Source organism: Pan paniscus, chromosome 9 (genome assembly GCF_029289425.2).
Source record: "Pan paniscus chromosome 9, NHGRI_mPanPan1-v2.0_pri, whole genome shotgun sequence".
NCBI lineage: Eukaryota > Metazoa > Chordata > Mammalia > Primates > Hominidae > Pan > Pan paniscus.
In genome coordinates this window covers 60,692,253-60,702,767 of record NC_073258.2, presented here as the reverse complement: position 1 = coordinate 60,702,767, position 10,515 = coordinate 60,692,253, and the positions used below count along the sequence as shown (strand labels likewise).

Below are 10,515 nucleotides of genomic sequence, written 5' to 3'. Positions count from 1 at the left end.
AGGCCTGAGCCACCCCATTCGGCCCAAGAGCCTGGATTTTTGTTTTTAACTAGAGAGCTAGTGAAACATTCTTAAGCAGGGTGGAAAATGATTGGAGAGGGGCCGGGTGCGGTGGCTCACGCCTGTAATCCCAGCAATTTGGAAGGCCGAGGCGGGCAGATCACCTGAAGTCAGGAGTTCCAGACCAGCCCGGCCAACATGGCAAAACCCCATCTCTACTAAAAATACAAAAAAATTAGCCAGGCATGGTGGCGGGTGCCTGTATTCCCAGATACTCGGGAGGCTGGGGCAAGAGAATTGCCTGAACCCGGGAGGCAGATGTTGCAGTGAGCCGAGATCGTGCCACTGCACTCCAGCCTGGGCTACAGAGCTCCCTCTCAAAAAAAAGAAAAAAAAGAAAAAAAAAAAAAAAAAAAAAAAAAGGAGGTTGGAGAGGATACGAAGATGAGAAATGGAGGGATTCCTGAAAGGATGAAGTAGAATGAAAGCATTTCATGGCTTTCCCATAAAATGGAGGGCAGAGGGAAGAAGGAATTCTTATTTTTCTGACTTAGGAAACCTAGATGGAAGATGGTAGTAAGATAAGCAAGTTTAGAAGGAAAGTTAGGTTCATTTTTAATTTTTTTAGAGATAGGGTCTCACTGGGTTGCCTAGGTTGAAGTGTAGTGGCATGATCATAGCTCACTGCAGCCTCCAACTCCTGGGCTCAAGCAGTCCTCCTGCCTCAGTCTCTCTAGTAGCTGGAACTACAGGTGTGCGCTACTACGCCCAGCTTATTTTTTTATTTTTTGTAGAAACGGGGTCTCACCATGTTGCCCAGGACGGTCTCAAGCTCCTGGCCTCATGCAATTCTCCCACCTCGGCCTTCCAAAGTGCTGGGATTACAGGTGTGAGCCACTGCACCCAACAGGTTCATTTTTAGACATGCTTTGTAAGATGTGCCTGTTCAGAGGTCGAGTAAGCAATTTTAGACAATGGGTCTTAACATATCATAGTGGCATTTTTGTGAGAACCGAGGAATGAGAGACTGAGAGAGCCTGCACATAAAATCAGCTGGCCAACTTAAAACACATATAATACCTTGACCCCATCTGCAGAGATTCTATTCAATTAGGGGCTAGGGCAATTTTAGACACACACACACACACACACACACACACACACACACACACACACACACACACATAATTGCCTTAGCCCTAATTGAATCAGAATCTCTGCAGATGGGGTCCAGGTATTTTACATATATATGTGTGTACGTATGTGTGTGTGTGTATCTTTTTTTATACATATACACATATGTATATATAAATTATATATATGTATGTATGTGTGTGTGTGTGTATCACACTGGAACCAGGTGCAGGGGCTCATGCCTATAATCCCAGCACTTTGGGAGGCCAAGGAGGGTGGATCACCTGAGGTCAGGAGTTCAAGACCAGCCTGGCCAGTGTGGCGAAACCCCATCTCTACTCAAAATACAAAAATTAGCCGGGGCCAGGGGCGGTGGCTCATGCCTGTAATCCTAGCACATTGGGAGGCCGAGGCGGGTGGATCACGAGGTCAGGAGTTCGAAACCAGCCTGGCCAATATGGTGAAATCCCGTCTCTACTAAAAATACAAAAATTAGCTGGGCGTGGTAGCACACACCTATAGTCCCAACTGCTCGGGAGGCTGAGACAGAAGAATCGCTTGAACCCAGGAGGCAGAGGTTGCAGTGAGCCAAGATCCTGCCACTTCACTCCAGCCTGGGTGGCAGAGCAAGACTCCGTCTCAATAAATAAATAAATAAATAAATAAATAAATAAGCAAGCCGGGCGTGGTGGTGGGCGCCTGTAGTCCCAGCTACTCGGGAGTCTGAGGCAGGAGAATCGCTTGAATCCGGGAGGCAGAGGTTGCAGTGAGCCGAGATCGTGCCACTGCACTCCAGCCTGGGCAGCAAAGCAAGACTCTGTTTCAAAAAGAAAAAAGAAAAAAGAAAAGAAACCGACTTAAGCATAGACAAGTAAATGACTCAAGAACATAGGCAAGTAAGTGACCAGAAAAGGACTTAAATCCACTCTTTGTCATTAATATACCTAGCCTATGGTAAGTCTATACTACGGTATTAATTTTCCATAGCTGCATAACTAATTACTATAAACAGTAGCTTAAAACAACACCTGTTCTATCCATTCACGGTTTATCCATTCATCTGTAGATGAGAAGTCCCACAGGATGTGACTGGGTTCTCTACTCAGGGTGTCACAAGACTGAAATCAAGGAGTTGACCAGCTTGAGTTCTCATCTGGAGGCACTGAGGGGAAAGCTGCTTACAAACTCATTCTTGTTCTTGGCCAACTTAGGTTTCCTGCAGTTGCAGAACTGAAGACCAATTTCCTTGCTGGCTGTCAGCTGAGAACCACCCTCAACTTCTAGAGACTGCCCATATATTTTTGCCACATGGTCCCCTCCATCTTCAAGTCTTGTGTTTTGAGTCTCTGACTCCTTTCTGCAACCAGCTAGAAAAAACCCTCTGCTTTTAAAGGGCTCAAGTGATTGGTCAGGCTCACCCAGATAATCACATATTTTAGAGTAACCTGTACTATATAATATCACCTAATAACAGGTTATAAATTAATATGATGAATTTCATAGTCCCAGGGATTATGCAGGGTTTTGTGGGGCTGGGAGGGTGTTTTGTGGGTCATTTTAGAATTTTTCGTACTTCAACTACCAAGGGAAACCAAAAGGGTGAAATTTAAGCTAAACAAATGATAGGCTCTAGAGTCTGAAAAAACTGTAAAGTCACCTAGTTTAGGCGTGACAGCCACAAACATCTCATTTCAGATGTACTCTTTTCTTAATCTTTCTTGAGAATGACAGTCTATACTCATCCTGCATTTTAAGCCTGTTGTTTATAAATTCTAAACTAAGGTCATGTTTTTATTTCAAATTGTAATGAGTCCATGCTGGCTCCTTATTTATGAAGCAAGTGAATACAAAGCATTGAATTATTCTAACAGCCTTATGGAGTTTATATAAAACTTTTTTTTTTTTTTTGAGACGGAGTTTTGCTGTTGTTGCTCAGGCTGGAGTGCAATGGCACAATCTCGGCCCACCGCAACCTCCACCTCCCTGGTTCAAGCGAGTCTCCTGCTTCAGCCTCCCGAGCAGCTGGAATTACAGGCGTGCACCACCACGCCCGGCTAATTTTGTATTTTTAGTAGAGACGGGTTTCTCCATGTTGGTCAGGCTGGTCTTGAACTCCCTACCTCAGGTGATCCGCCTGCTTTGGCCTCCCAGAGACACCGCGTCTGGCTAAAACATTTTTCAGTGAATAAATGCAAGAGATGAAAATTATGAAATGGGAGGTGGAGGAGGAATAAAATCAGCATATTAGAGATATTATTAAACCACAACTTGCTTCTTAGAGTTTGAGGGAAGCCTGACTTAATTCTTTTTTTTGACTATATATATTTAAAAATGAAAAATGCCAAGATGGTATTCCAAAAATTGAGGTATATTTTTAATGCTAGGTTTAGCAAATCAATGCTTTTAACAAATACTGTACAGTGACTCTATGTTTACCTCATGTGGAGGTAGCATTGAAAGTCTACATTTGAAGCCGTTACAAATGGCCTTCCTTACCTCTTCTATATATCCTGGATTTCAATCTGAAGATATCTGTAAAAATCACAATGTTTATATATATCTACCTTGCAAAATTCGCCTTTGCACAAGAAAAACAAGTATATTTTAAAAATTTATGGCAGTATTGTTTTTAATAATGAGATATAGAAAAAGGTAAAAAAGCTGATAGTTGTCAGTTTAATTACATAGATTATCTTATAACCATACAATCCAATACCGGCGAACGTGGATTAAAAAGTATGATAGGTCTACATAACTGCCATGAAAAAAGTCCATAATATGTTTTTAAATGAAAAAAGCAGATTGCAGGGAACTTAAAACAACAACAACAACAAAAAACCCTGAGAAAAGTGATTTATCACTTCAGTTTGTAAACAAGGGCCTTGCCTTATCACCTTGGTAACATTTGTAAAATGCTTACCTCTAGCTGAATCCATATGATCTTTGTTACCACGGAACAAATACTATTTTATTATAATTATGTAGAAAAAAAGAAAAATGTCTTCCAGGGCAGCCGAAATAGCTCAGTTGGGAGAGCGTTAGACTGAAGATCTAAAGGTCCCTGGTTCAATCCCGGGTTTCGGCAGCGCTTCAGTTTTAGGCGCTAGTCATCACTACATGTGATTTCTGCAGTTAACAGGGTCAACACCCTGTGGGTTCTCACGCGGGCTGGGGCAGTTAAGGGAAACCTTATCGTCATTTTCCCCTGGGAGGGAGGATACTGGGGACATATGTCTTACCTTTTAAACTGTCCAGTACGAAGTTACGCCTCTGTCCTCACTTGGGACCTGGTTTGAGACAAGCTCTCCCGGAGCACTGCGCATAGCTCACTTTCTTGAGCAACCCTGTGTCCCCGCACCCCGCTCCTCTTCTTTCGGGTTCTAGGCAGCCGTGGGCGCTGCGACCTTTCTCTCAGGGTCAGAGGGGCGGGAGCTCTCGGCCAGCGCCGCCTCCGCTGCCTGCTTGGTCGCGGGCTTGCCGGGAATGGTGACAGCCCGGGCCTCCTCTTGGCCAAAGAAGTCCTCGAAAGCGTTCGGCGCACGGGCTTTGTCCAGCTTTTTTAACCGTAACAAGGACCGGGGCCGGGCGCGGTGGCTCACGCCTGTAATCCCAGCATTTTGGGAAGTCGAGGCGGACGGATTACTTGAGGTCATGAGTTCGAGACCAGCCTGGCCAACACGGTGAAACTCTGTCTTTAAAAAAGAAAACAAAAACAACAACAAGGACCCTAGAACAGCTCTTAGGTGGGGCGGGCGACAGAGATCGGAAGCCCTTTCTAGTTTAAATCTACACTAGGGTTAGAAGACCAAATACAGGACGTCCAATTAATTTCTTTTTTTTTTTCTTTTTCCTTTTCTTTTCTCTTTTTTTTCTTTTTTTAAGATGGAGTCTTGCTCCCATGCTGGAGTGCAGTGGCGTGATCTCGGCTCACTGTAACCTCCGCCTCCCGGGTTCAAGTGATTCTCCTGCCTCAGCCTCCGGAGTAGCTGGGATTACAGGTGCCCGGCTAATTTTTGTATTTTTAGTAGAGACAGGGTTTCACCATGTTGGCCAGGCTGGTCCCGAACTCCTGACCTCAGGTCATCCTCCTGCCTCAGCCTCCCAAAGTGTTGGGATTACAGGCACGAGCCACTGAACCCGGCCAAAATTTGAATTTCAGAGAAACAACAAATACTTTTTAGTATAAACATGTCCCAAATATTGCATGGAACATATAAAGTACATATTTGTTGTTTCTGTGAAATTGGATTTAACTGGACATCCTGTATTTTTATTTTCCAAATTGCAAGTCACTTGTACATCATATCCTTGCACCCCTCTGAACCCTATGCACCACCTTCTCCACCCCAGCAAAGATATCCAGACGCTGTATGCAGGAAGAACTGAATTTGAGAGGACACCGTTTGATCTTCAACACCTGGCAGTTTACAAAACAGGTTTGTATCCATTGGCTAATTTGTTATCAGCACCAACAGAGAAGCTCCTGGCAGAGATCACTAGGAAACACCCCGGGAATCGGCCATCCCACCAGTTTCTAGGCTTCCAGAGTTGTCCATGCTTGTCCGGCATGGGGGCGGAGGTCAGTGGAACTCGGAGGATATGGATTGAATTTCGGTAGAAAGCCTCATTAAGATGATGAACCACAGCCGGGCACAGTGGCTCACTCCTATAATCCCAGCACTTTGGGAGGCTGAGGCGGGCGGATCACCTGAGGTTGGGAGTTCAAGACCAGCCTGACCAAAATGGAGAAATCCCGTCTCTACTAAAAATACAAAATTAACCGTGCGTGGTGGCGCACGCCTGTCATCCCAGCTACTCGGGAGGCTGAGGCAGGAGAATCGCTTGAACCCAGGAGGCAGAGGTTGCCGTGAGCCGAGATTACACCATTGCACTCCAGCCTGGACAACAAGAGCGAAATTCCGTCTCAAAAAAAAAAAAAAAAAAAAAAGATGAGCCACTCCACTCAAGGCAAGGCAATGGAAAAACACACTTAAGGAGTGCCTTCTTTTTAGTCAGGCTGGACCATGGAGGGAGAGGAAGGAGATCCATGTGTCACATTCTAAGAACTTGCAGTGTGGTAAAAGGCAAAATGAAGCCAGCCATATGGTTTTTAGGCCTATTTATACCCCTCTCCTCTTTCTGTTAATGTTTGCCAATATGCTAGCTGATATGGGGCTTCACCCCCAAAATCGTTGAGTTCTTGGGTGGAAAGATGTATTTTGATGAGGGGCTCTTGAAAGTCCAATGGTGATCAATAAGAAGAAACCCCAACTGATCATCTAATAGACTAGAGAATTAAACTTTGCATGAGGTTTGGTCGAACGCCATTCTAGATGTTACTAGGAAGGTGTTTTTGGTTTGTTCGTTTGTTTCTTTTGAGACAGGGTCTTGTTCTGTTGCCCAGGGGTGGGGTGCAGTGGCACCATCACAGTTCACTGCAGCCTCGACCTCCTGGGCCTCAAGTCATTCTTTGGCCTCAGCCTCCCTAGTAGCTGGGACCACAGGTACGCAGCATCACGTCCGGTTAATTTTTTGTATTTATAGAGACGGGGTGTCGTCATGTTGCCCAGGCTGGTCTCGAACTCCGGAGCTCAAGCGATCTGCCTGCCTCGGCCTTTCAAAGTGCTGAGACTACAGGTATGAGTCACAGTCCCTGGCAATGAAGGTATTTTTTACATGTGATTAACGTTTAAATCAGTAGACTCCAGGTAAAGAAGATCACCCTTTATAATGTGCCTCATTAAATCAGCTGAAGCCTTTAAGAGCAAAGACTGGAGTTTCTGAAGAAGAAGGAATTCTCCTAAAAACTTTGCTATAGGCCAGGCGCGGTGGCTTATGCCTGTAATCCCAGCATTTTGGGAGGCCGAGGCGGGCAGATCACCTGAGGTCAGGAGTTCCAGACCAGCCTGGCCAACATGGTGAAACCCCATCTCTGTTAAAAATACAAAAATTAGCCGGGCATGGTGGCACATGCCTGTAATCCTAGCTACTTGGGAGGCTGAGACGGGAGAATTGCTTGAACCTGGGAGGCAGAGGTTTCAGTGAGCCAAGATTGAGCCACTGCACTCCAGCCTGGACAACAGAGCAAGACTCCATCTCAAACAAAAACAAACAAACAAAAAAAACTTTGGTATAGAAAACCTGCCTTCCTGAGTCTCCAGCTTACTGCCCTGCTGAATTTATTTATTTATTTATTTATTTAATTTTTTGAGACGGAGTCCTGGTCTGTCACCCAGACTGGAGTGCAGTGGCGCCATCTGGGCTCACTGCAACCTCTGCCTCCTGGGTTCCAGAGATTCTCCTGCCTCAGCCTCCCAAGTAGCTCGACTACAGGTGTGCACCACCATGCCTGGCTAATTTTTGTATTTTTAGTAGAGATGGGGTTTTACCGTGTTGGCCAGGCTGGTCTGGAACTCCTGACCTCAGGTCATCCACCCGCCTCGGTCTCCCAAAGTGTTGGGATTACAGGCATGAACCACAGCACCTGGCCTGCCCTGCTGAATTTAAACTCAAGATGGCAACCTTAACTCTTATCTGAATTTTCAAACCGTTAGTCTGCCCTACAGGTTTTGGGTTTGCTGACCCCCACAATGTGTGAACCGAGCTCTTAAAATAATCTTTCTCTACCTCTGTTTCTATCTGTCTCTGTCCTACTGGTTCTGTTTCTTTGGAGAACCTGACAGCATGCTTTAAAGTGTTACTTATACACACAGGTAAGAGTGAAGAATGAGATTGTTACTATTGCTCTGAGCAAAAGCCAACCACCTTGGGACCAAAAGTGGGAGGCATATTCCTAGGAAATGTTGGGCCTAGCCTTTGCCCTAAAAAGGCAAGCCCTGTCTGTTTTCAGCCTGAAGAGGAGAGGGGGAATCCTGGTGAGAAGCATTTGGAATTCAAGCTCAGAGAAGAAGACACGGTATTTCTGGCTGAATCACATTTCCTGCATGCCTGCACACTCCTACTCACCTTTCAAGGCACAGTTCTAATGCCTCCCCCCCACTGCCAGGTGCTACTCTGCCTTCCTTCTAGTGATTTCTCTGGGTTACCAAAGGTCTTGCATATTTCTCTATTAAAGCATTGATTAAAGGCCATCTCGGCTCACTGCAACCTCTGTTTCCTGGGTTCCAGCGATTCTCCTGCCTCAGCCTCCCGAGTAGCTGGGACTACGGGTGTGCGCCACCGCACTCGGCTATTTTTGTATTTTTTGGTAGAGACCAGGTTTCACCATGTTGGCCAGGCTAGTCTCAAACTCCTGACCTCAAGTGATTGGCCCGCCTAGGCCTCCAAAGCGCTGGAATTACAGGCATGAACTACTGCTTTGGCCAAGCTGCATTCTCAAAGGTGTAAAGGGTAGAAGTATATACCACCCGAAAATATGCCACTCCGGCCTAAGGATTATTTTGCGCTAAAGGCAATTGGGAAGAAGCTGATTAAAATAAAGCTCCATAGCCTCCCCCTATCTGCCTAAAAGCAGGATATACATTTACAAAGTCGTTCCTCCTCCTTTCTCTACCAGGAAGGACAAAGGTTGATAACCTAAGACAACTTTAGGTCCTTAACAGCTTGGAGACGTGAACAGAGGGGACCACAGAAGTATATTTAACAAGCTTTAGGAACCTGCCTTTATCTACCATTAATTTCCCATATATTTGCTTTCCCACAATTTGCTGTCCCTGGAGACCCGAGGTCCTTTCTTTTTGCTTTCTTTTTTTTTGTTTTTTTTTGGGACAGAGTCTCGCTCTGTCGCGCAGGCTGGAGTGCAGTGGCGCGATCTCGGCTCACTGCAACCTCTGCCTCCGAGTTCAAGCGATTCACCTGCTTCAGCCTCCTGAGTAGCTGGGATTACAGGCGCGCGCCACCACGCCCGGCTAATTTTTGTATTTTTAGTAGAGACGAGGTTTCACCACATGTTGGTCAGGCTGGTCTCGAACTCCTGACCTCAGGTGATCCGCCCACCTCGGCCTCGCAAAGTGCTGGGATTACAGGCGTGAGCCACCGCGCCCGGCCTTTAAGGTCCTTTTCCTTTGTGTTGTCACTTCTCCAAAAACGTATTGTTCTTTGTTGACGATGCTGTATAAAATGGAGTTCTCAGCCACACCTTTGGAATTACTCATTCCCTGGGTATGTCCCATGTATATATGAAATGCACATGTTAATACACTTGTTTTTCTCTTCATTCTGTCTGTTGTTACAAGAGTCCCAGCTGAGAACTCAAATTGGTAGAAGGAAGATTATTTTTCCTTCTCTATAGGTGCTTGGAGGTAACGAGGGGAAAGGAGTTGAAAGGAAGGTGACATTTCAGGTATCGATGGGACAGCACGTGCGAGGCCTAGAGGACTGAAAGTTCTTGATGGGATCTGTCAGAAGAAAACAGCTGCGTGTACAGGGGAGAAGTGGGAGGGGCGGGTCGGCTAGCGAGCTGAGACGGAGCTGCGCGTGCGTCGAAGCCGGGGCTGTGGGGGCGGGGTGGGTCCGGGGCGCGCTCACCGGATCGCCGGCGAGCTACGGCTACCACCCGTCATCTCTTTTCAGCTAATCTGCTTCGCGCTACTTTTTTGAGGTGGGCACCTGGGATGGAGGCAAGGAATCACGAAGTGGCGTCTCCTCGGAAGGGGCAGCCTGATGTCTTTAACCAGTGAACTGTGGTTTCCAACCGGATGCGCTTTGGGTTCAGGGCTAAGACACGCGTAGGCGGTGCAGACAGTTCAATTCGTGGGCGGCTTTTTCTCTCCCCTGCGCGGTTTTGCAGAACTGAGGGTTCACGTTTGCCACGCAGTCTCTAAATGTAAGGAGAACTTGCTTTATTTAACGAATGTGTATTCAGCTGCCAAAGAACAAGCTAATCACCCTTCCTCCCCACGCCCGACTTCGCCTCCTCCCAGTCCTCGCCGGATTTCTGCATCGGAATTGGATTGGATCACAAACAAAAGAAGAGCCCAGGAACTCGTTCACCACCTTGCCCGTTAGTTCACGGCATAATGATAACACAGTCTTCATTAATGGAAGCAAGGCTGCTACCGTGAGCCCGGATAGCTCAGTCGGTAGAGCATCAGACTTTTAATCTGAGGGTCCAGGGTTCAAGTCCCTGTTCGGGCGGCGTTGTTTTTTTCCTCATTAAAAGAGTAAGAACCAATTTTAGGATCTTTTGTTTGTTAACACACTGCAAAAGAAGGGAATAAAGTCCTGGATTGTGTAAACTGCGACCCCAAACCCTTCTCGGAGGGTAAGCCCTCTATGGGGATAGGCCTTTGTGCAGAGGTATACGGGAAACTTCTAATCCATCACTTTGGGGGCTGAAATAGGCAGATTATTCTGTAGCCACCAGCCGGGCTGCTGTATCCCAACAGCGGATATATCAAAGGACCAGGCCCCCACAGTGAC

General features: G+C 46.4%; 2 non-coding genes across 2 annotated transcripts; both read left to right on the top strand.

The window, feature by feature from the left end:
• Window positions 1–4,146: 4,146 nt before the first annotated feature.
• On the top strand, window positions 4,147–4,219 carry TRNAF-GAA (transfer RNA phenylalanine (anticodon GAA)). Its single transcript has one exon. It is a non-coding gene; the product is annotated as a tRNA-Phe (tRNA).
• A 5,938-nt stretch (window positions 4,220–10,157) lies between these two features.
• Window positions 10,158–10,230, top strand: TRNAK-UUU (transfer RNA lysine (anticodon UUU)). The gene has a single exon. It is a non-coding gene; the product is annotated as a tRNA-Lys (tRNA).
• The last annotated feature ends 285 nt before the right edge of the window (window positions 10,231–10,515 follow it).